The following is a 24,792-nucleotide window of genomic DNA, read 5'->3' on the forward strand; positions in this document are numbered from 1 at the left end:
TATAATAGGTGTGGGTGAGAAACAGAACAATATTTTGTACTTTTTTTACTCTAAATCTCCACTATAACTTTCACTTTCAGATGTGAAAGTGAAACTTAAAAGGCACCACATGTGAATTTCAGATGTGAAAGTGGAGATTTAGAGTAAAAAAAAAAAAGGACTTAAATACTGATCTATTTCTCACCCACACCTATTATATAATTTCTGAATATATAGATTATGTGATTTTAGGAGCTACAAAGGTCTGATCACCATTCGCTTGCATTGTATGGACCTACAGAACTGAGATATTCTTCTAAAAATATTCATTTGTGTTCATCTGAAGAAAGAAAGTCATTCACATCTGGGATGGCATCAGGATGAGTAAATGATGAGAGAATTTTCATTTTTGGCTGAACTATACCTTTAATGTCTGTAGTATTGCCTACTCATTGGGCCTGGGGGACTTCGGGACCCACTTGTCCTGGGCACTGCTTTAGCGACGGCCCTACTCCTCTGAGTCCCACAATGAACTAAAGAGTTTTTTTAAACACTGGTATCATCTGCTCTGTATTGAATAGATTTTGAAATTCTGTTTTAACGTCAAGTCTTCTTAGAAATTTGACCTGTAAAGTTGAACTCTTTTTCTTGTCTTTCAACACTTTAAAACAAATTCAAAGGACTCTTTGTTTCTCCCCTGTCTCTTTAACTAATTCTCTCTCTCTCTCATACATAGTAGTGGACACACAGGTATATGATGACTTACACTACCGGTCAAAAGTTTTGAAACACTTACTCATTCTTTATTATTATTATTATTATTATTATTCACATATAGAATAATACAATAATACATAGTCATCAAAACTATGGAATAACATAAATGGAACTATGGGAATTATGCTGTGACTAAACAAAATCCAAAATAAATCAAAACTGTGTTATATTTTAGCATCTTCAAAGTAGTCACCCTTTGCCTAGATTTTGCAGACATGTACTCTTGACATTTTCTCAACCAACTTCTTGAGGTATCACCCTGGGATGCTTTTTAAACAGTACTATCTATGTTGGCCACTTATTGGCTGCTTTTCTTTATTATTTTGTCCAAGTCATCAATTTCCAAAACTATTTTTTTTATTATTACATTTTAGTTTTATAATGAAATAAATTAATATGGTGGCACAATTATATTTTTGTCTACAAAGCTAATTTCAAACATTTAAGCATACGCCTTCAGATCAAAAGATTTTTAAGATCATGAGAAACATTTCAGTCAAGTGTTTCAAAACTTTTGACCGGTGGTGTAAGTTGTTGGTTGGCCATGTTTACACTCTCTCTGTCCAGGGAGGCAATGCAGTTTGTTTTTTCCTACCTTGCCCTTCCTTTTCCCTTTTTTCTTTGATTTCTTTTCTTTTTTGCTTTCACTTTTACCTCCTCTTCCCTATCCTCTCATTTACACAGATGTAAATACTTAATATCAGTTAAAAAAAAAAAAAAAGTAAGATATCTTGGCCTAAATGTTGTCAAAATGCAGGGCAGTTCAAAACCCAGTGAAACCAGTGAGCACAGTGGGGATACTGTCTATAGCTGCTCACGTAACCACTTCCAAATATGTAGTCATTTCATCACTCCTTCTTTCCTTCCTCCCACCCTATATCCCTTTTTCTCTCCCTTTGGTTCTCCTTTACCCTCTACCTCTCCATTCACACCTCCTCTGTTCCTCTCAGTCTGTCTGTCATGCTGCTCGGCGCAGGTTCTCCTGGGCCATAGTAATTAGTGTAGACACACGCTGCCCTCCTTAAGACCTGCAGTCACCCCAGATCACCATCAGCAGTCCTGCTCAACAGACCCAGCCATGATGGAAACAGCACCAGGAGGTGCTCAGTACCCCAGCAGGAATTTACAAAGGCCACTGCATATTTCCATAGCAACATTAGGGGGCGAGTGCCAGCGTCTCACTGTAAGGGTGAAATCAGCCAGAAAGAAAATGGCTAAGACTGCAGTGTAATTTTAGCATCTCATGTTGTCCTTTTTCTTCATCCCCAAGCAGCTGCTGTTTTTCCAATCCCCCCTCCAAGGCTTCCTGTCGTTCCCACTCTCTCTAAGAATTTCTGCCACCATCTGTCAGTTTTTCCACATTGTTCCTCTGTCCACCTCATCAGCCTCACCAGGTGCACAGCTCTCATAATCCTACGGCTGGAGACAGGTCTGGACCATAGTTATTATAGTTTTGGCTGTTTAATTTAGTTTTTTATCTCATACAGAAATCTGATATATGGCAATAAATGCAGCAGACATTTATAAAATATATGTTTATATATGGTTTTCACCAATATAAAGAAGTCACATACATACAGTATACACAACATCTACTTCAAAATACTATATGAGCATATAAAATTATAGTTGCATTTATTTTAGCATAAATTTACACATTCAAATTCCACTATATTTAGTGTAACTCATTAGTTATTACTAATTCCACTAGTATTTAGTGGAATTTTGCATTAGTTAGGTCTGCTGAAACCAGAAACACTCATTACTCTGCTATAAAGTGAATTGCATCTACGCTAATAATATACGATGTGTTTCCCTGTCTCAACCTCCTGTCAGATCCGGCTTCGGTCCTGCCCGATGTCCAGCTCCCACCGATATGTGTTGCTTAGTGATGAATACTAACTGCAGGCTATGCCAGCCATACATCACTTCAGTCTACTATGATGGACTTCACAGAGGATTCACTACTGCCAACTCCAACCGTTAAACATGGGATACTTCACTGGCCACTGCCTGAACCTTGGACTTTGTATGGACTACAACGCAACTGCAATAAGCTTCCAGGCAGACTGCGATGCCCCTCACTGACCTCTGCTTGCATCATCTTGGTCATAGGATGGACTACACTCTCTCTTAAAATGGAATATAAAAAAAATTAATTGCCAGCTGAAGTCTTCAACAGCCATAAAACAAAGGACACTGCATCTCTGTGCACTTCCACAGTCAATTTGGGATGGACTTCCAAGACTTTGTCATTAATCTTACAGTTCATACAAAATCCTTTAGTTTAAACATTGGCCACCAACATCAACTCAGTTTACTAACTGAAACTATGACTTGTGTTACACATACATAACTAATATTGGCATTACATTTTTTCAACCGTGAGCCTGGTTTCCCCTGCGGTTATTTTTCTCAATTAACTACATCTTATGGAGTTTTGTGTTCCTTGCCACAGTCGCCTTTGGCTTGCCCCCTGGGGGCCTTAAGACAAATAATATATGTATATATTATATATATATATATATATATATATATATATATATATATATATATATATATATATATACACTATATTGCCAAAAGTATTCGCTCATCTGCCTTTAGACGCATATGAAATTAAGTGACATCCCATTCTTAATCCATAGAGTTTAATATAACGTTGGCCCACCCTTTGCAGCTATAACAGCTTCAACTCTTCTGGGAAGGCTTTCCACAAGGTTTAGGAGTGTGTTTATGGGAATTTTTGACCATTCTTCCAGAAGCGCATTTGTGAGGTCAGACACTGATGTTGGACGAGAAGGCCTGGCTCGCAGTCTTCGCTCTAATTCATCCCAAAGGTGCTCTATCGGGTTGAGGTCAGGACTCTGTGCAGGCCAGTCAAGTTCTTCCACACCAAACTCGCTCATCCATGTCTTTATGGACCTTGCTTTGTGCACTGGTGCGCAGTCATGTTGGAACAGGAAGGGGCCATCCCCAAACTGTTCCCACAAAGTTGGGAGCATGGAATTGTCCAAAATCTCTTGGTATGCTGAAGCATTCAGAGTTCCTTTCACTGGAACTAAGGGGCCAAGCCCAGCTCCTGAAAAACAACCCCACACCATAATCCCCCCTCCACCAAACTTCACAGTTGGCACAATGCAGTCAGACAAGTACCGTTCTCCTGGCAACCGCCAAACCCAGACTCGTCCATCAGATTGCCAGATGGAGAAGCGTGATCCGTCACTCCAGAGAACGCGTCTCTACTGCTCTAGAGTCCAGTGGCGGCGTGCTTTACACCACTGCATCTGACGCTTTGCATTGCACTTGGTGATGTATGGCTTGGATGCAGCTGCTCGGCCATGGAAACCCATTCCACGAAGCTCTCTATGCACTGTTCTTGAGCTAATCTGAAGGCCACATGAACTTTGGAGGTCTGTAGCGATTGACTCTGCAGAAAGTTGGCGACCTCAGTGCACTATGCGCCTCAGCATCCGCTGACCCCACTCTGTCATTTTACGTGGCCTACCACTTCGTGGCTGAGTTGCTGTCATTCCCAATCGCTTCCACTTTGTTATAATACCACTGACATTTGACTGTGGAATATTTAGTAGCGAGGAAATTTCACAACTGGACTTGTTGCACAGGTGGCATCCTATCACAGTACCACGCTGGAATTCACTGAGCTCCTGAGAGCGGCCCATTCTTTCACAAATGTTTGTAGAAGCAGTCTGCATGCCTAGGTGCTTCATTTTATACACCTGTGGCCATGGAAGTGATTGGAACATCTGAATTCAATTATTTGGATTGGTGAGCGAATACTTTTGGCAATATAGTGTATATATATATACTGTATATAGCTCTGGAAAAAATTAAGAGACCACTGCAAAATTATCAGTTTTTCTGGTCAAATCTCTGGCACAATTATCCTCCACCTGGTCATCTAATGGTCAGACAGAGACCTGGAGAGGCACAGTGTTTCACACCCACTGTGAAATTTGGTGGAGGATCAGGGATGATCTGAGGGTGCTTCAGCAAGGATGGAATTGGACAGATTCGTCTTTGTGAAGGACACATAAATCAAGCCACAAGGTTATCCTTTAAGAAAACTTGCTTCCTTCTGCTCTGACAATATTCCCCAACTCTAAGGATTGGTTTTTCAAGCAGGACAATGCTCCGTGCCACACAGCCAGGTCAATCAAGGTCAATCAAGATGAAGGACCACCGGATCAAGACCCTGTCATGGCCAGCCCAATCTCCGGACCTTAACCCCATTGAAAACCTCTGGAATGTGATCGAGAGGAAGATGGATGGCCACAAGCCATCAAACAAAGCTTAGCTGTTTGAATATTTGCACCAGGTGTGGCATAAAGTCACCCAAAAGTGATGTGAAAGACGTGTATAGAGCATGCCAAGACGCATGAAAGCTGTGATTGAAAATGTTATTCCACCAAATATTGATTTCTGAACTCTTCCTAAGTTAAAACATTAGTATTGTGTTGCTTAAAAATGAATGCGGACATGAACGCCATGCGAGGCTCGGACGTGTGAACGGCGAGCTCTGCGCACTTTGCTAGTTTTAGTACTATTAATGTCATAAACTGGTGAGATTCGATACCCTTTGTTCCATAACTGTTCTAGGAGGACAATATGTCAAAGAATTCAAAATCCTCGGGCTCTGGAGACATTAAGAGACACTTACATGCTCAAGCTGACACCCCCGAACAGCAGGCCGTGAGCCAGGGAGCCGATTTGTTTGGGGAAGTGCGGGAAATTCGGCAAGAAAAAGGAAAATGTCCCCAGCAAGTGATGTCCTTCATAAAGTCAGCGGAGTAAGTTATTTTGTCGTACTCACATTGCAGCCGAATGGACCGACTCACTGAACATTCACTTGGCTGTCCGAGGAAACTGAGAGCCTTTTTCATTTATTTTTGTGCTGGTTCCGCCCAGCGGCTGGAGTTTGTTTTGTGAAATAACACTCCTTCGGGACAGTTATGTGGATGATTCTACACGTTCTTTGTGTTTATTCACCCTATTGGCTGGAGTTTGTTTTATAGATTATCTTTTGTTGTGTAATTCTGTCTCACAAAATTTGTATAGAAACAACGGACTTGAGTAATCCGACGGCAAAGTTGTCGCGAGGGCTCTCGTAGGACTTTTTGAGTTTAGAGGGATGGACGCTAGTTGGCGCTGTCGTGCGCGGGGTTAATGCGCACGTTTTTATTTTTTCTGTTTGTTTGGTTCGGGGGGAAGTTTGGGGTTTGATTGTTGCACTAATGTTGGAATGTGGTCTTTATAGTTTTGTTTTTGAAACACAATCTATTTTTTTTATTATGTCAAAATGTCAAATGTTAATATGAGTGGATTGTCTCTCTCCACGTGGAATGTGAATGGGTTGGGGCACCCCATAAAAGAAGGAAGGTTATTTCTCTTCTTAAGCATAAGAAATATTATATATATTGTTTCTTCAAGAAACGCATCTTTCCCCACAGGAAGCTGAAACATTTGGGAAGATACAGGGTGGACATGTTTTCTTTAGTGCTGGCTCAAATAAGAGCAGGGGAGTCATTACACTGATAAGTAAGCATCTACAGTTCAAATGTCTCAAACTGATTAAAGATAAATTAGGAAGAGTCATTATTGTTTTAGAAGAAATTCAGGGTCTTATTTTGGCAAATATATACACACCTAACGTTGATGATCAGGGCTTTTTTATAGATCTTGAAGGGATGTTGCAAGCTGCTGGCACCCCTCATGATATAATACTGGGAGGAGATTTTAATCTTTTGATGGACTCAGTCCTCGATCATAGTGAAGCAAGAGTGTGTAAGCCCCCTAGAGTAACATTTGATGCTTCACAGGATGTGTAAAAATCTTGATCTTATGGATATTTGGACACTTTTGAACCCATCTGGTAGGGACTATAAATGTTTTCATCAGTCCATAAGTTTTATTCTAGAATAGATTTGTTTTTTTATATCTAAGTCCCTCATTTCATCTGTTGTTGATTGCTCAATGGGAAACATTTTAGTCTTAGATTACACCCTGGTGAGTTTAGAGGTGTTGCCACATATGGAGAAAAGAAAATCATATAGTTGGCACTTTAATGTATCCCTTTAGCAAAATCCTGAATTCCAACAAATGTTAAAGGCTGAAATCAATGTTTATATGGAGACCATATCTCCTCTGTGGGCGTGGCTTGGGAGGCACTTAAGGCGGTTCTTAGGGGCCGGATCATACAGTATCTCATTCACCAAAAAATCCAAAGCACAAGATCTCGTGGAGTTGGAAGGGAATATTAAAAGTGCAGAGGCAGAGCTGAAGCACCGAATGTCGTCTGATGGCCTCAGAGAATTGACCTGATTGAAATACAGATATAATACTATTTTGTCACAGAAGGTGGAGTTTTGGCTATTCAGGGCAAGACAGTTATACTTTGAGTCAGGGGACAAGGCAGGAAAACCTCTGGCTAGATATATAAAACAGAGAGAGTCTTTTTCTACCATTCCCTCAGTGAAATCTGCTGGTGGTGAAATGTTTACCTCAGCCATTGATATTAATAATGCTTTTAAAGAATTCTATCTTGATCTCTATAGTTCCACATCTTCGACTACTGATGAGGATATTAGAAACTTTGTGGAACCATTAGAACTTCCTAAACTGATGGCTGAGCAAAAAAATTCTCTTGATTCTGAAATAAACTTGGAGGAGCTTCACGAGGTAATTAAGGGGCCAGATGGCTTGGCCACTGAATTTTTTAGATCTTATGCTACAGAATTGGCTCCACTTTTGCTAGAAGTTTATACAGAATCATTAAAGAATGGAAATCTTCTGCCAACCATGACGCAAGCCCGGATCAGTCTGATTCTTAAAATGGACAAAGATCCAAGTGATTGTAAGAGTTACCGTCCAATTTCCCTGATCCAGCTAGATGTTAAAATATTATCAAACATTCTGACTAACCGATTAAGTAAAGTTACAACATCTCTTATACATATAGATGAGGTGGGGTTTATTCAGGACTGTAGCTCTTCTGATAACATTAGGAGTTTCATCAATATCATGTGGTCAGTGGCGAATGATCAGATTTGCAATCTCACTTGACGCCGAAAAGGCGTTTGATATGGTAGAATGGAATTATCTTTTTAAGATTTTGGAAATGTACGGGTTCTGGAATACTTTTATTGGTTGGATTAAGTTACTTTATAGACAGCCCTTAGCAGCGGTGCAAAAAAATGGATTAATTTCAGATTATTTTACTCTGGATAGGGGCACCCAGCAGGGTTGCTCTTTCCCCATTATTGTTCTGCCTTGCCCTGGAACTATAAACAGCCGCGATAAGAAAGGAGGATGATTTTCCAGGGGTGGTGGCGGGAGGTGTGGCGCATAAGTTTTGCTTTACGCAGATGATATTTTATTATTCCTCTCTGACCCTACTAGATCTATGCCTTTCTTCCACAGAATTATGAATTCCTTTTCTAAATTCTCAGGATACAGAGTTAATTGATCTAAATCCGAAGCTTTGGCTCTGACAGCGTACTGCCCGGTAACGGCTTTTTAGTCAGCCGCCTTCCAGTGGCCCTATAAGGGCATTAAGTATTTGGGTATTTTATTCCCAGCAAATTTGTGTGATTTAGTTAGAGTTAATTTTGACCCTTTAATAAAAAGGTTTTCGAGTGATGTGGGCAGGTGGGCTTCATTACATTTATCAATGATTGGGAAGGTTAATGTTATCAAAATGAATTGTATTCCAAAATTCAACTACCTGCTACAGTCTCTCCCTATAGATGTCCTCCTCTCTTATTTCAAGCAATTTGATAACATAGCGAAGACCTTCATTTGGAATGATAAACGTCCCAGATTAAATTTCAGTAAATTGCATAGGCCGATTAACAAAGATGGGCCACCCTTTGCAGGGCTTTGCGGTTGTGGGCAGTGCTATTGCCATTCCAGGCAGTGATGCAGCCAGTCAGGATGCTCTCTACAGTGCTGGTGTAGAACCGTGTGAGGATGTGGTGGTTCATTCCAAACTTCCTCAGCCGTCTCAGGAAGAAGAGGCACTGATGTGCCTTCTTCACAATGGCCTCAGTGTGGACGGACCATGTGAGTTCCTCAGTGATGTGGACACCGAGGAACTTGAAGCTACTGACTCTCTCCACCGGTGCTCCATTAATGGTGATGGGACTGTGTTCTCTGTCTTTTCTTCTGAAGTCCACCACAAGCTCCTTTGTCTTGCTGACGTTGAGGGAGAGGTTGTGCTCCTGACACCAGCATGTCAGAGTGTGCACCTCCTCTCTGTAGGCCATTTCATCATTGTCAGTGATCAGATCTACCACCGTCATATCATCAGCAAACTTAATGATGGCACTGGAGCTATGTGTTGCCACACAGTCATGCGTGTACAGGGAATACAGGAGTGGGCTGAGAACACAGCCCTGCGGGGCTCCAGTGTTGAGGGTCAGTGATGAGGAGATGTTGCTGTCCATTCTAGCCACCTGGCGTCTGCTTGACAGGAAGTCCAGGATCCAGCTGCACAGTGAGCTGTTTAAGCCCAGAGCCCGGAGTTTCACATAAAGCTTGGAGGGCACTATGGTGTTGAACGCTGAGCTGTAGTCTACAAACAGCATTCTTACATAAGTGTTCCTTTTTTCCAGGTGGGAGAGAGCAGTGTGTAGTGTAGATGCCATGGCATCATCAGTGGAGCGGTTGTTGTGGTAAGCAAACTGCAATGGGTCCAGTGATGGAGGCAGCACAGAGCAGATGTAATCTCTGATTAGTCTCTCAAAGCATTTGCTGATGATGGGGGTCAGAGCAACAGGATGCCAGTCATTTAAGCAAGTGATTTTGGATTGCTTTGGTACAGGCACAATGGTGGACATTTTAAAGTATGTGGGGACCACAGACAAGGAGAGGGAAAGGTTGAAAATACACAAAACACCAGCCAGTTGGTTCGCGCACGCTCTGATGATGCAGCCCGGAATGCCGTCTGGACCCGCGGCTTTATGGATATTCACCCGTCGGAAGGATTGGGTTACATCCACTACAGAGACGGAGAGTGAACTAACCTCTGTAGCTTCGGCCGCGAGAGCTCTCTCTGTGAGGGCGGTGTTATTTCCCTCGAAACGAGCATAAAAAGTATTTAGCTCATCCGGGAGAGAGGCAGCGGTGTTTAAGGCGGAGTTTTTACTCCCTTTAAAGTCCGTGATGATATTAATTCCCTGCCACATGCTTCTAGAGTTGGTGGTGTTAAACTGTCCTTCAGTCTTGTCCCTGTACTGGAGTTTGGCTGCTCTGATAGTTTTGCGGAGGGCATAACTGGCTTGTTTATTAAAAGCAGAGGTCTGCGCATCAAGTGCAATGCGAACATCGCTATTTATCCATGGCTTCTGGTTGGGGTAGATCCGTATTGTTTTGGTCGGACAACATTGTCTACACACTTTCTCATGAAACACGTTACGCTATCAGCGTAAAGCTCGATGTCGTCATCAGAGGCGGACCGGAACATCTCCCAGTCCGCGTGATCAAAACAGTCTTGTATCGTGGAATCTGATTGGTCCAACCAGCACTGGATCGTTCTGAGGGTGGGTGCTTCCTGTTTCAGTTTCTGCCTGGAAGCGGGCAGAAGCAGAATGGAAGAGTGGTCTGATTTGCCAAATGGTGGGCGGGGGAGGGATTTGTAGCCATCCTGGAAGGGAGAGTAGCAATGGTTCAAAACCCAGTCCCCTCGTGTGTTGAAACTGATGTGTTGCTGGTATTTTGGTGCAATTGATTTAAAATTGGCTTTGTTAAAGTCCCCGGTCACAATGAATGCGGCCTCAGGGTGCATGGTTTCTTGCTTGCTTATACACCCACACAGTTCCTTGAGTGCCCGGTCTGTGTCGGTTTGTGGCGGGATGTACACAGCAGTGATAATGACCGCTGTGAATTCCCTTGGTAGCCAGAATGGTCGACACAGAAGCATGAGAAATTCCAGATCAGGAGAGCAGAAAGACTTGATAGAATGTACGTTCCTCTGATCACACCAGGATTTGTTGATCATAAATCATATACCACCACCTCTGCTTTTACCTGAGAGGTCTTTCGCTCTGTCCGCTCGGTGAACGGAGAACCCTGTGGGTTCGATGGCTGAATCTGGAATCTCAGCAGACATCCAAGTTTCTGTTAGGCAGATAATGCAGCAGTCCCTCATCTCTCATTGGAAATAGATCCATGCTCTCAGCTCGCAGAGCCTGTTGTCCAGAGACTGAACATTTGCCAGTAGAATACTGGGTAGCGGGGGTCGATTTGCGCGACGTCTTACTCTGATGAGAACGCCGGCTCTATTTCCCCTTTTCCTTCTGCATTTCCGTGGCCAGGCTACCCAGACAAAAGGCTCCGCTGGCGTGTTTGTAAACAGCGGGTCGGCATTGAGGTATTTAAAGTCCGGTTTTCTGTGTGCTATTGCAGAACCAATGTCCAAAAGTGTTTGTCTGTCGTAGACAATAAGGCAGACAACATCCAAGACAAAAAAACAACGCTTGCAACGCAGCAGCCATACTCGCGCCATCTTGAGTCCTTTTTCCATCTTGAGTCCTTTTTCCCATCTTGAGTCCTTTCTCGGTGACCTATATGAGAGTGGTGTCGAGATCCTTTGAAAATTTGGTTCAACATTTTGGGATTCCCAAATCTCAGTTCTTTAGGTATTTACAGCAGCGCCATCTGCTCTGTACTATTTCTGGGAGTAGCATACACCACCCTAAAGTGGCAGATACTCTGGGAGTGGTGATTACTGCTTTTGGAAAAGGTTATGAGGCATCAGTGTATTACTCCCTGCTAATTCAGAGTCTGGGGGATGAATCTTTAACTTCTGTCAAGAGATTATGGGAGAAAGATTTAAACTTGGTATTGGAGGAGGGAGTGTGGTCTAGGATTCTAAAAAACGTCAAGTCTGCTTCTAGAGATGTTGATTCTGTTTGTATTTGTTTTGCTTTTCTGTGTTATCTATGTGAATCAATAAAAAAATGTTAATCAGAAAAAAAAATAATATGAACTAATTTTCTGTGCATTATTTGAGGTCTGAAAACATTGCATCTTTTTTCTTATTTTGACCAGTTGTTACTTTCTGCAAATAAATGCAAAATAAAACAAAAGTAAATCCAGAGAAACTGATTATTTTGCAGTGGTCTCTTAATTTATTCCAGAGCTGTATGTGTGTGTGTGTGTGTGTGTGTGTGTGTGTGTGTTTAAGGCATAATCTGCAATCACATTTTTTTATCAAACCGCACAATGAAGACTTTAAGACATTACAGTCATTACAGCTTCATTTTCTGTTACAGCATAATTTTCTGTAAAGCTGCTCTGAAACGTTTTGTGTTGTGAAAAGCATTATACAAATAAAAATGACTTGACCTGAACTCAAATAATGTTACATATATGAAAACAGCCATTTGTATTTTAGTGTATTTTCAATTTGTCCTTTCAATCTATTTCAGTTCCCTATCTGTCACTCACTCGACGTTGTGTCGATGTAGTGACACTAGGGGTCACTCTTGGGAGCCCGAGACACCTCTGATCTTTGATAAAAGGCCAATGAAAATTGGCAAGTGGTATTTGCATGCCACTCCCCCGGATATACGGGTATAAAAGGAGCTGGTATGCAACCACTCATTCAGATTTTCTCTTCGGAGCCAAACGGTCGATGCTCACTGAGCTGAATTCTACTGTTCATTCACCTCTGCTGGATCTGACGGCGCATTTCAGCAGCTTCTCCCCCCTCTGCACTGGTGCAATGCAGAGAACGCCCTGGGCGCTTCAGCAGAAAAAAGAGAGTATATTTTCCTGAAAGAGTATATTTCTCTAAAAGAGCGGCACACACGGAACATCTTTTTAAAGACGCATCTTTATAAAGATGCCTTTCTGATTGTGTGTTATTCCTGGTTGCGGTTGTTACCTCTCAACTTCAGACGGTCACGATCGCTGTCTTACGTGTCTGGGCGCGACCCACACGGAGGCAGCGTTCGTGGATTGTTCATGTTCTCATTGCGAGAACATGACCATGGCAACGTTGCGGTCGCAGCTTGCTTTCGTAAAAGAGCGGCTCCCCGCCTCGGTCCTTCTACCTATGTGTTTGAGGCCAGCGCGGCTAGCACTGGGGGCGATTTGGGGACCCCAATGGAACCGCCTCTGCCGGGTATCCCCCCGCGGACCTCCCATTCCCCAGCATGCTCGTCTGCCCCGATCGGGCTTCCGGATGAGTCCGCTGGCTCGTCTCATGGTGAGTTCGACCTCTTGTTCGGAGCCAGTTGTCCAGTTGGAAGCAGAAGCCTCAGCTGGGCTCCCCCCTTCGGGGACGACTGCCCAGTCACAGGCTGATACAGAGATGACAGACATGCTTTCCCGGGTGGCCGCTCAAAGCAGCCGCACCCGCTCCAGTGCCTTTCTTCCTGGAAGTGCACGAGGAGCTGACAAAATCGTGGGAGGCACCTTTTACTGCCCGGTCCCGATTTCTCAGTTCCCCCGCCCTCACTACCCTCGATGGCGGGGTGGCCAGGGGCTATACGGCGATTCCCCCAGTGGATAAGGCGCTCATGGTGCACCTATGCCCAATTGGCTGCGGTACCCAACAGTTCAGCAAAAGAGCAGTTTCCTCCTTCCCTGGGTCACATACCCGGTGTGCACGGTCGTCATCACGACCACCGTCCACCTTTTTTCCTTGCAGGATTGGCACTCCAGCGGCGGTCTCCCCGCCATGCGCACCCAGCTGTGGCACACATCCACCCCCGATGTGACAGTCTCCATGGGTTGCGAGGACAGGCCTCTTACTCCCCCATCCCAGGCTGTTCCGGGGTTGGTAATACAAGGAGCCAGGTAAGTGCTTCGATGTCCCTAGACTCAGCACGGCCATGACATGGTGTGGCACCTCGAGCTCCACCCCGCCGCAAGGCCCCACCTGCTGGTATGTCCGACGTTGTCCCTTTGTTCCCCCTCGCGCGGAACTTGGATGCGTAGCTTGCACTTTCCAATCCGTTGCGATGGCTGGTCCAGACCGTCCGACTCGGCTACGCGATTCAGTTCGCCAGGCGTCCGTCCGGGTTCAGCGGTATACACTTCACCTTGGTGAAGGACGAAAACGCTGCTACCTTGCGCGCGGAGATCGCCACCCTCCTACGGAAGGGTGCGATAGAACCTGTCCCTCCGGCCGAGATGAAGAAGGGGTTTTACAGCCCCTACTTCATTGTACTGAAAAAGGCGGTGGATTGCGGCCAATCTTGGACCTGCGAGTACTGAACTGGGCTTTACACAGACTCCCGTTCAAGATGCTGACGCAAAAACGCATTCTGATGAGCGTCCAGCATCAAGATTGGTTCACGACAGTAGACATTTGTTGCCTTTTCATTTGATTTTGCTGCATGCCCAAGTGGCTGCGGTACACTGCAGTGGACACACTGTCATGGCAGGTTACCCTCAGGGGAGAGTGGAGACTCCACCCTCAGGTGGTCCAGCTGATTTGGAGTCGATTCGGACAGGCACAGGTAGACCTGTTCGCCTCCCAAGAATCCTCCCACTGCCCGCTCTGGTACGCCCTGACCGAGGCACCACTTGGCATAGACACACTGGCACACAGCTGGCCTCCTGGCCTATGCAAATATGCATTTCTCCCAGTGAGCCTACTTGCACAGACTCTGTGCAAGGTCAGGGAGGATGAGGAGCAGATCGTCCTGGTAGCACCCTACTGGCCCACCCAGACATGGTTCTCGGACCTCACGCTCCTCACAACAGCCCCACCCCCCCCCCCGGCGAATTCCCCTGAGGAATGACCTTTTTTCTCAGGGTCGGGGCACCATCTGGCACCCACGACCAGACCTCTGGAATCTCCATGTCTGGCCCCTGGATGGGACACGGAAGACCTAAGCGGTCTACCACCCGTGGTGATAGACACGATCACTCAGGCTAGGGCCCCCTCTACGAGGCGCCTGTATGCCTTTAAGTGGCGTCTGTTCACTAAGTGGTGTTCTTCCTGACGGGGAGACCCCCGGAGATGCACAGTGCTTTCCTTCCTGCAGGAGAGGTTGGAAGGGTGGCTGTCCCTTTGAACAGAGTCCAAATCCATTTGGATCACACGCAGAGCTTTAAGATCTCTGAGCAGCTCTTTGTCTGATTTGGTGCACAACGGAAAGGAAGCACTGTCTCCAAGCAGAGGATCACCCACTGGCTCATTGATGCCATAGCTATGGCATATCACGCCCAGGACATGCCACCCCCGGTAGGGCTACGAGCCCATTCTACCAAGAGTGTAGCGGCCTCCTGGGCCCTGGCCAGGGGTGCCTCTCTAACAGACATTTGCAGAGCAGCGGGCTGGGCAACACCCAACACCTTTGCAAGGTTCTACAACCTCTGGGTGGAACCGGTTTCATCCCAGGTAGTGGCACGCAATACAAGCAGATAAGCCTGGGATAGCCTCCGGGTGTATCGCTTGCACATAGCACTTTTCACCTCCTCTGAGCTGAAGACGTGCACCATTAATTCCCAGTAGTGTTCCCTGGTTGACTTCCTCCGAGCCCTGTGGCAGTCGAGTTTTCGGAGAGACTCACTGCCGGCCCAGTACACGTGCTAACTAAGAGCCCTGTTCTGAGGTAGGTGCTCCGCATGTGGCGGTTCCCTGTAAGGTAACCCCATACGATGTATATCTTCCGCTAATTCGTTCCCCTGTTGGCAAACTGCGTCTTCCTTGGGCAGAGCCCCCTCTGCCACAGTCGCCATGTTTGTAGTAACTCCTCCCCCGTTGGTTAGGATCTAACATGAGACTTCTCCACATGGTCGGCAAGACCATGTGACGTATTTTCCACTTAAATATCCCCCCCTCTCTTTGGTCGAGGTGTGGTCTCCACGGTGTCCTCCCCTTGGGAGGGACACCCACCGACTAGACCTGGCGGCCCAGTCGGATAATCCCCCATGTTTTTTAGGGAGTGGAAAAAAAGAAGGGGAAAAGAGGCTACGACTGGGTTAGCCTGTCTCTATCTTTTGGGTAGACGACTTGTCCCCAAAGGGCCGTTCGACATTCATAACTATGTTGGGGGAGGTTACATATCGGCCTGGTGCGCTGGCTACGAGGCACACAGTTGTCTGCCCGTCACACACCGCCAGTTCACGTAACACAGTTCAGCCAGTTGCAGCATTTTGTATAGGGACCCCTAGTGTCACTACATCGACACAACGTCGAGTGAGTGACAGACAGGGAACGTCCTGGTTACTTGCATAACCTCCGTTCCCTGATGGAGGGAACGAGACGTTGTGTCTCTCCTGCCACAACGCTGAACTACGCGCTGAAATGGCCGGACCTTGTCTCGGCTCCTCAGCATAAAACCTGAATGAGTGGTTGCATACCAGCTCCTTTTATACCCGTATGTCCGGGGGAGTGGCATGCAAATACCACTCGCCAATTTTCATTGGCCTTTTATCAAAGACCAGAGGTGTCTCGGGCTCCCAAGAGTGACCCCTAGTGTCACTACATCGACACGACGTCTTGTTCCCTCCATCAGGGAACGGAGGTTACACAAGTAACCAGGACATTTTCACTTTGTCTTAGTTTTTGTTTAGTTTTAGTTGTTTAGTGTTTTCTAGTTTTTATATTAGTTTTAGTATTTTAGGGCTGCCAAAGTTAAAGTTTTGTAGTCACTTAGTGTCATTATTTCCAATTATCTTTTATTTTACTTTATTTTTATTTTCAATTATGTTTTTTCATAGTTAAAAAGATAGTTCACCCTAAAATTAATATTCTGTCATTATTTACTCACCCGCATGTCGTTCCAAACCCATATGACTTTCTTTCTTATGCATAACGCGACAAGAAATTTTTTAATGAATATCACAGTCCATCTTTTTAATATGATGGAAGTTGAAAGTGGCCCACTTAAAAGCTTAAAAATCACCCTAAAGTATTTTAAAAGTAGTCCATGAACGCACAAAGAACGTTCACTGCAACAAAGTTTTTCACTGTAAAAAGACAGTGTTTTTTCCACATCAGAATCGTATCCCTATCATAAGACATGCGGCATACATTTTTAACACCTAAGTGCTTTTTTGAAGTGAGTCACTCCTGCCATGTGTCTTAAATAGACAGACTGGGATATTAATAAACAAATTCCATTGGTGTTCTGCATTAGAAAACAATTCATATGGATTTGGAACGATATATGAGAGTGAGTAGATTATGACAGAATTTTCATTTTTGGGTGAACTATTCCATTAACAGTTTTCTAAAACAAAAATAAAACTGGTTTGTTCCTCACTGAACCAGCAGTGTGCTCTCATCTATGACTCAATCACTCTCATTCACTGATGACTGCATCCTCCTGACAAGGCTTCTGTTTAGCATTTTTTAATTAAAACAGCTCTTGTTTTTATGCAGTGCGGACTTTAATTGTTATTCAAAATCTTGTCTATTACAAAAATTTGCATTACTGGTTTTTATCAAAGGAGAAAGCAGAAAATATGTGCGTGAGTGTTTAGTGTGCTGAAAGATGTTTTGGATCAGTGTGCCTCATTAGTCGGATCAGATAGCAGGGGCTGTAGTGTCATGCTGACAGCTGTGTGCTGACACCTGTCGAAGCTCATCTCTGCAAGGCAGTGCAACAGAGTGAGCGAGAGACAAAAAAAGACAGACAAAATCTGTGATCATCTCTAAACTTCTCTATTTGGCAGACACCCATGTCACTGTTATGCCATTATGAATACAGCACTGACTGTGTGCACATACTGTATGTAGGCTATGCATGTGTAAGGGGTTAGTGGAGTGTTTTAGGGTGCATTGCCCTGAAGGCAGTGTCCCTGAACCCAACAGAGTTTTATAGGGGTCATATCATGAGGAATCAAATTTTCATTGATCTTTTGAGACAATAGAGCTTGCTGTACCATGAAAGCATTTCAGAATTTACAAAACATTTCAGAACTTAAAACTTTCTCCAGAGTCCACAGATGAAACCAAGCTGCAAAAATGACTTTATTTAAAGTTACATTACTGTGAATAAAAGCAACTACTAAATGAGTTTGCTATCTACTATCTTACTAAATATAAATATAAACATGCCTATATGCGATTACATACATAGTGCTGCACAGTAAATTGAAATAAATTCAAAATCACGATATGATCTTTTGCTTTGCATACATGCACTGATTACGTGGATTGCAAGACTACATTGGTCGATCTTGATAACAGGCAAAAAGGAAAAGAGATTACAGATAGATATGACATACTGTAATACAGGGCTGCCATCAGGATTTATGGACAGGGGGACAACATTTTCCAGATTGGGGGAGGGGGGGGGTGGGCGGGGCGACAGACTTTGACTGTGCGGAGTGCTTTTATGCTGCTTGTACGTGCTCATTGCCAACCTGGATACGATAAACTAATATTCTAATAAAGAACATTGTCTTACTCTTAATGATTTTGTTTTATTTATAAAAAAAAAAAACAGCAACCCCTACTTCCCGCGGCACTGCCCACATCCACACCCACTCCAGCACTGTCCACCACCACCCACCCACCCATCCTTGTGTTACTCACTCAATGTTTAGGTCTGAAATGCAAGTCGCCTGACTTTTCTTGCAGCAAAGTCTTTGATAATGTCCTTGAAGTCCAGTCTTTGGACCAGTTTTCTCTCAGTGAAGAGGATGGCAAGTCCATTGAGCCTTTCCTGGCTCATCGTGGAGCGCAAATAGTTTTTAATTAGTGTTATTTTGCTGAATGTGCGCTCACCATCAGCCACGGTCACCGGTAATGTGAGGAAGATGCACAGGAGTATGCACAGGTCTCCATAGATACTTTGGAGCTGCAACCTGTGTATTTCTCTGAGTAGTTCCAATGAGCTCAGATCTTTGCTAAAAGTTGCGGTGTAGATTTTTCTGATGTGACGCACTTGACTCTCCAGCGCATCTGTCAGATCCTTTGAGTATTTTCTTACCAATTTCTGAAAAGATGTCTTGATGTTGTTTTCTGACTCTGACCTGAACTTCCATAGGATGAAAAATTCATCGCAGATCTCTTTGGTAGTAGTGAATCTGGTGTTTAGCTCAGAAATAATTCTGTCCATTGCCACAACGAAAATTCTGTTTCTGAAGGAAACAACTCCACTTTCCTCGTCCGTTTGATTTTCTGATTCATCGAAAAATCTTTTTCTCTTTCTTGTCTGGAATTGGTCTAAATTGGGATCTACATTCAAACCTCTGGCTACAGGCATGACCTCTGACATAATATTGTCCCAGGAGTTGCACATAGCTTCCATTTCGTCAATGGAAATAGCAGAGGACTGGAGGATGATTGATCGGTCCTCGATATACTATAAAACCAAAAAAACACACCTATTTCAGGGCATGACTGGGCTGCGTGAACCCCAACCAGGTTTAGGGTATGTGATGCACATGGAGAGAAATTTGCTAGTGGATTCTGTTGTAATATGCGCACCTGCACCCTTTTTACTTTTCCTGACATATTAGAGCCATTATCGTACCTCTGACCACGGCATTCTGCAATATTAATGTCATGGCCTTTCAGTGTGCTCACCAACATCTCAGCTATTTCTTTTCCCGTTTTCTTCTCAAAGTCATCGAATTTGAGAAACCGCTCTTGAATTTCCCACTCTTCATCTTGTTTGTGAACATATCTTAGCACAATCACATTCTGCTCCTTATGAGATATGTCAGGCGTAGCATCACATATTATAGAATAATATGTTGCCTCCCTCCTCTCCTGAAGAAAGGCTTGTAATACGTGGGCACCACATATATTAATAAATTTGTTCTGACTAACAGTGGAGAGATAATGAGCCTGAATTTTTTTCCCCTCTTCTTGGTGCTTTCTCAATTTCTGAAGATGCTCATTTAATATGATATCATATTTACCCAGTAGCTCCAGTGTGCCAAGGAAATTACTGTTGTTTGGGTCACCCACTCTGTTTGAGTCACCTCTAAAAGCCATGTTTCTGCAGGCCAAATGAAGTGTTACATCCAGCAGTCTCTCTAATAATGCCCTGTTTTTCTCTATTTCTGAGTGCATCAGTTTATTCTGCTGGCTGTCTATCCCAGATGCCTTTAAAATGGAATTCAGAAGGTTTTTCCATTTCCAGTAGCAATGGTGTGCAAGGTCCCTCTCGTGCTCTGGAAAACATCTGTACATTTTGCACCACTTTATCTCTGACACTTCCTTAGAATTAAAACTGCTCCCATGACCTGTTTTCAAGTTCAAAAGAAAAAAGAACAAATGGAATGCAAAACAGTGCCTTTTTACTGTTACTGTAGGCCACTTTTTGGTGGGGGATTCTAGTCTCTCCCTCAGTGGACCTGCTCTGTGTGGTGGGGATGCTCATCTCTCCCTCAGTTTCTGATAGAGGGTGATATCATAGGAAGAGTCTGATTATTTTCTTGCTGACTTTAGGCCTAACAATTAGCTAATTGCAAGCTTTAGTAATTCCAGCAGGTTGCCTTATAAGTAGGGATGTGTATCGTTAGGATTTTATCAATACTGTTACTCTTATCGATTCTCCTTATCAGTTTGTTTTTTATCAATTACTAAATAATTGCTAAAAATATATTCTTTTTTAAAGAATGTTGTTTCTAGAGTAGCAACAGTAAAGTTTACAACAGCAAAGTCACTATATAAACTCAATAATATCTCACTGGAAACAAATCTAAAATGTCAATAAAATAATTGTATCCAATGGCTGAGAAGAAAGCAGGGAAGGCTGTCATCAAGGGGCTGATGTCAATCAAACTGCGCACACGTGGGTCAAGTGCAGGTGGACCTGTCGCCATCTTTGCTGCCTACATAGCGCCAGGGAAAACTGTGATGTTTCTTTTTTAAGTTAGATGTGATATAAAAAATTTTGACTTCTCAGCATTGGTAACGTGTCCCACATTATCCCACACAAACATAGCCTACACTTTGTCCCACATTTGGTTTACTGGGATCTGGTCACCCTAGTGTGTGTGTATGTGGAGCGCAGCCCCGAAACAGAGCAGAGAGGCTGCAGCAGAGTGATTATGAATTACACCAAAATGTTAAAAAGAATCGTAACGTTGGAGCTTATCAATACTACGGTCTTTAATAATTTAGCACCGGGGCCCATTTAATACTGGGTTTTGGTACCCATCCCTACTTAAAAGTGAATTTTCTTATCTAGTTAAGTGAACGTGCTAATGTTATTTAAAGGTTAAGCTAGCTAGCTGAAGTTTTATTTGCTAGTCTACACTAGCTCCTCACTTTTGCCACATTCAGCTTCACCTGTCATACCTGGTGCTTCATGCTTGGCAAGAAATTTGGCCATCGCCTCTTTGCTTCTTTCGTTCACTTTTGCTCTCTGTTTGCTCGCTGTTCTTTTTTGAGCCCCTGATTTTAGCCTTTGGTGAGGCATGTTGACTCTCTAGTCAGTCCCCATTTTACATTAGCTGCACAATGCACATTGTGTGTGTTCCACACATCTGACTGGCCAAGTGTTTCGACTGCACCATTTTCACAATAACAGTGGGGGGATGGGGAATCAGAATCAGATGACAAGTTGAAATGTGTTTTAATGATAACAATAAATTTATTTATCATGTAAATACATATACATTCTATTTTCAGTGATATAGGTCAGTAAGTAAATTGTTGTACTTGATCCCATTAAGGGTCAACCATAGACCTTTGCATGGGCCCCCCTGGGCCTTTGGCCTGGGGTCATCTGTACCCTTTGACCCCCCCTGACGGCAGGCCTGCTGTAATAATGAAAATCTTAAGGATTGACTGCGTGTGGTCTTCTGCTGTTGTAGCCCATCCGCTTCAAGGTTCGACATGTTGTGCATTCTGAAATGCTATTCTGCTCACTAAAATTGTACAGAGGGGTTATCTGAGTTACTGTAGCCTTTTGCTCAGCTCGAACCAGTCTGGCTATTCTCCGTTGACCTCTCTCATCAACAAGGCATTTCCGTCTGCAGAACCAGGGCCGTATTAACGCATGGGCTTACTGGGGCTTAATCAGCCAATTGTGTGGCATCCTCCACCGTATTCTCCCCCATCGATGTTCTCAGGAAGGCGCGCATAAAAACACGTTCAGCGGGAGAAGCTGATGTAAACACAGAGAAGGTGCGCAATGGTTAAATCTGTCCATGTAGTGCACAGACATTTGGCTCATTGGTCGCTTCCACCTGAGAGAGCCCCTCCCTGGTTTTGTATTGAACAGGAAGTTCTTGCCCCTAGTTCCCCCCATATCACCACCCACTCCCCCCACTCTGAGGGCTTACTGAGGCCCAGCGAAACGTTAAGCCCTAGGACCCTGGAGCACCTTTATATGGCCCTGCGCCGAACTGCCACTCACTGGATGTTTTTTTTGTTTGTTTTTGGCACCATTCTGAGTAAACTCGAGGCCAGTGGTTCCCAAACTGGGTGTCATGGCAGGACTGGCTTGGGGTGCCATGAAATCTCTACTCAGTTTAATATTTTAATAGCCATCTGTGAACCCTGCTAAAAAAATCCAGTTTAAAGCATGCAATTCCCATGTTGGTCTAAGCTGGTTAATGCTGGTTAGTGTGTGGTGCTGGTCTAGCTGGTGGACCAGCATAGCCATGCTTTTCACCAACAAAACCCAGCTGGTGAAGTTGGTTGACCAGTATGGTCTTTCAGGTGAAGCTGGTTTAGCTAATTAAAAAGACTAGCAGGGTCACCAGCATGCCATGCTGGGGGACCAGCATACAAAACACAACCTAAGCTGGTGATCAGCAATGCTGTATTTTTTCACAAAAGTACCGGCAGTATGGAGTACAGATTCAATTCTGTACCCGCACGCTGTTTGACTTAAGCCAGTGTCCTGAAAATATATGCTACCTAAATATATGCTACCTATCAGGATGAGCTGCCAACACTATAATCGCATAGTTTTAAGGTTAGGGTTAGGGTTTGGGGTAGGGTTAGGGCTTAGTATAGCCTCACACCATATCACACTACATGATAGTTATGTTATGCTGGTAGCACATCCTGATAGGTATTATGTACCTGACAAGATGTGCTACCTAGGTTTTTAACACTTTTCATGCTGTTGTAGTGCATACCGACAGGTTCTCCCATGCCTCCCGACTTGTGCTATCCATGTTTTAGCTTTACACATCACTGTTTTAACTGCTGGTAGCACATCCTGAGAAGGTAGCATGGATTGTCAGAACACCGGCTACGTTTAAATGCTCACATGCCTTTGTCTCTACAGAGCGCTCATGTCTCATGGTGAATGCGGCTGCGTGCTTGAACATTTAAATTCGTTTCAAAATGCCCTTCTTGACACGATATTAATGTAAACAAAGCCATTAATGTATTACGAGAGCTTAAACAGACGGGAAAAATCTGCACTGTCTTGATGCGATATTAATGTAAACACAGCCGATTATGTACGTGATGCAGACAGGACAAAAATCTTATAGCTCACAATATCTGATATATGTAAGTGCCAGCAAATGCATTATTATTATTTTGTATAATAATATTAGACTTTAATATTAATCGAACAATAATATTGACAAGAAAAAGAGAAAAGCACCCACTGTCCTTGGTTGGAAAACTTCAGGAGCTTTAAGCCGAATAAATTTCAATTTGTTTTTCAGTCAAACTCTGGCTGTATTGAATCTGTATTAATGCATATCTAATAATCACGCAGTAAAGATTATGTAACATTATGTCAAGATTATGTCATATGTCATTATGTCTTGTCATAAATTACTTTTTTATGTTTTATATTGCAATATTTTTCATTGCTGCTGTTACTGAAACTTAAAGCACTGTTTACTCAGTGTTTATTTTATTACTCTATTTTATAACTCTATTTTATTACTAGCTCTTGAATAATTACTTTAAAAACTTGAAGCAATGTTTAGGAGAAACACTTGAAGGCTACATTATTTTAATGTTATCTTGTAATAATTATATCAATATTAAACATTTTAAATAAAGGTGTTTTCACCTTTTTTATTTATTTATTTATTTTCAGCGGTTGGAGTGCCGTGGGGGGGGGGGGATATTATAAAGGGGTGCTGTAGTTTTAAAAAGTTTGGGAACCACTGCTCTAGAAACTGTTGTGCTCAAAAATCCCAGGAGATCAGCAGTTACAGAAATACTCAAACCAGCCCATCTGGCACCAACAATCATGTCACAGTCTAAATCACTGAGATCACATTTTTCCCCATTCTGATGGTTGATGTGAACATTAACTGAAGCTCCTGACCCATATCTGATTTTATGCATTACACTACTGCCACACGACTGGCTGATTAGATAATCACATGAATATTTAGGTATACAGGTGTACCTAATAAAGTGCTCAGTGAGTGTATACTATAAATTGTGCATGGTAGATGTTGCTGTAATAACACTGTGAAAAAGTAGATCTTATTCCCTAAATGTGAGCACCCCTGTTTTAAGCACTCCAGATTCACATTCATTTCACTTTTGTGTAATTCAAAATATGTTTGGCTGCTACATGTAATATACAAACACAAATAATACACTCCATGGTGCAGGGAGGAGATAAAATGAGGAGCACATTAAACAGCTGTTGCGAATTCAGCTACACACAGAAACTTCATGCAGATGTCACCAAATAAAAGCTTGACGATTTGGAACTCTGTAATTTAACTAGACCATGTTGCAGTGCCCCATGCATTACAGAAATATATTATTTTGTATAATAAATAATAATAATCAATATAATATTACAATATTTCAGTAACATTGGGTTAAAAAAATAATGATGATGAATAGTGGGCTGAGAGAGTATCACAAAGTAGACAAAAACAGGGACACAGTGGACAGGTACAATGTAAATATGAAGAAGACAGTGTTTTTTCTTTTTTTTTTTTCTCACTGTTTTTATTATTTATTTATTTATTTGTGGCTGAAGTGGAAAAAGGTCTGAGTTTGGTTCTTTTTAATATGACTCAAGTGTAAACCATCAAAGAGTAGCGCAAGTCTATCAAATTTTGGTCAAAAGGAATCATGTAGATTTTTTTTATCATGTCCTAGTTTATCATATTGCAGTTCAAATCGCAATCACAATCATTTTT

Source organism: Myxocyprinus asiaticus, chromosome 28 (genome assembly GCF_019703515.2).
Source record: "Myxocyprinus asiaticus isolate MX2 ecotype Aquarium Trade chromosome 28, UBuf_Myxa_2, whole genome shotgun sequence".
Taxonomy (NCBI): domain Eukaryota; kingdom Metazoa; phylum Chordata; class Actinopteri; order Cypriniformes; family Catostomidae; genus Myxocyprinus; species Myxocyprinus asiaticus.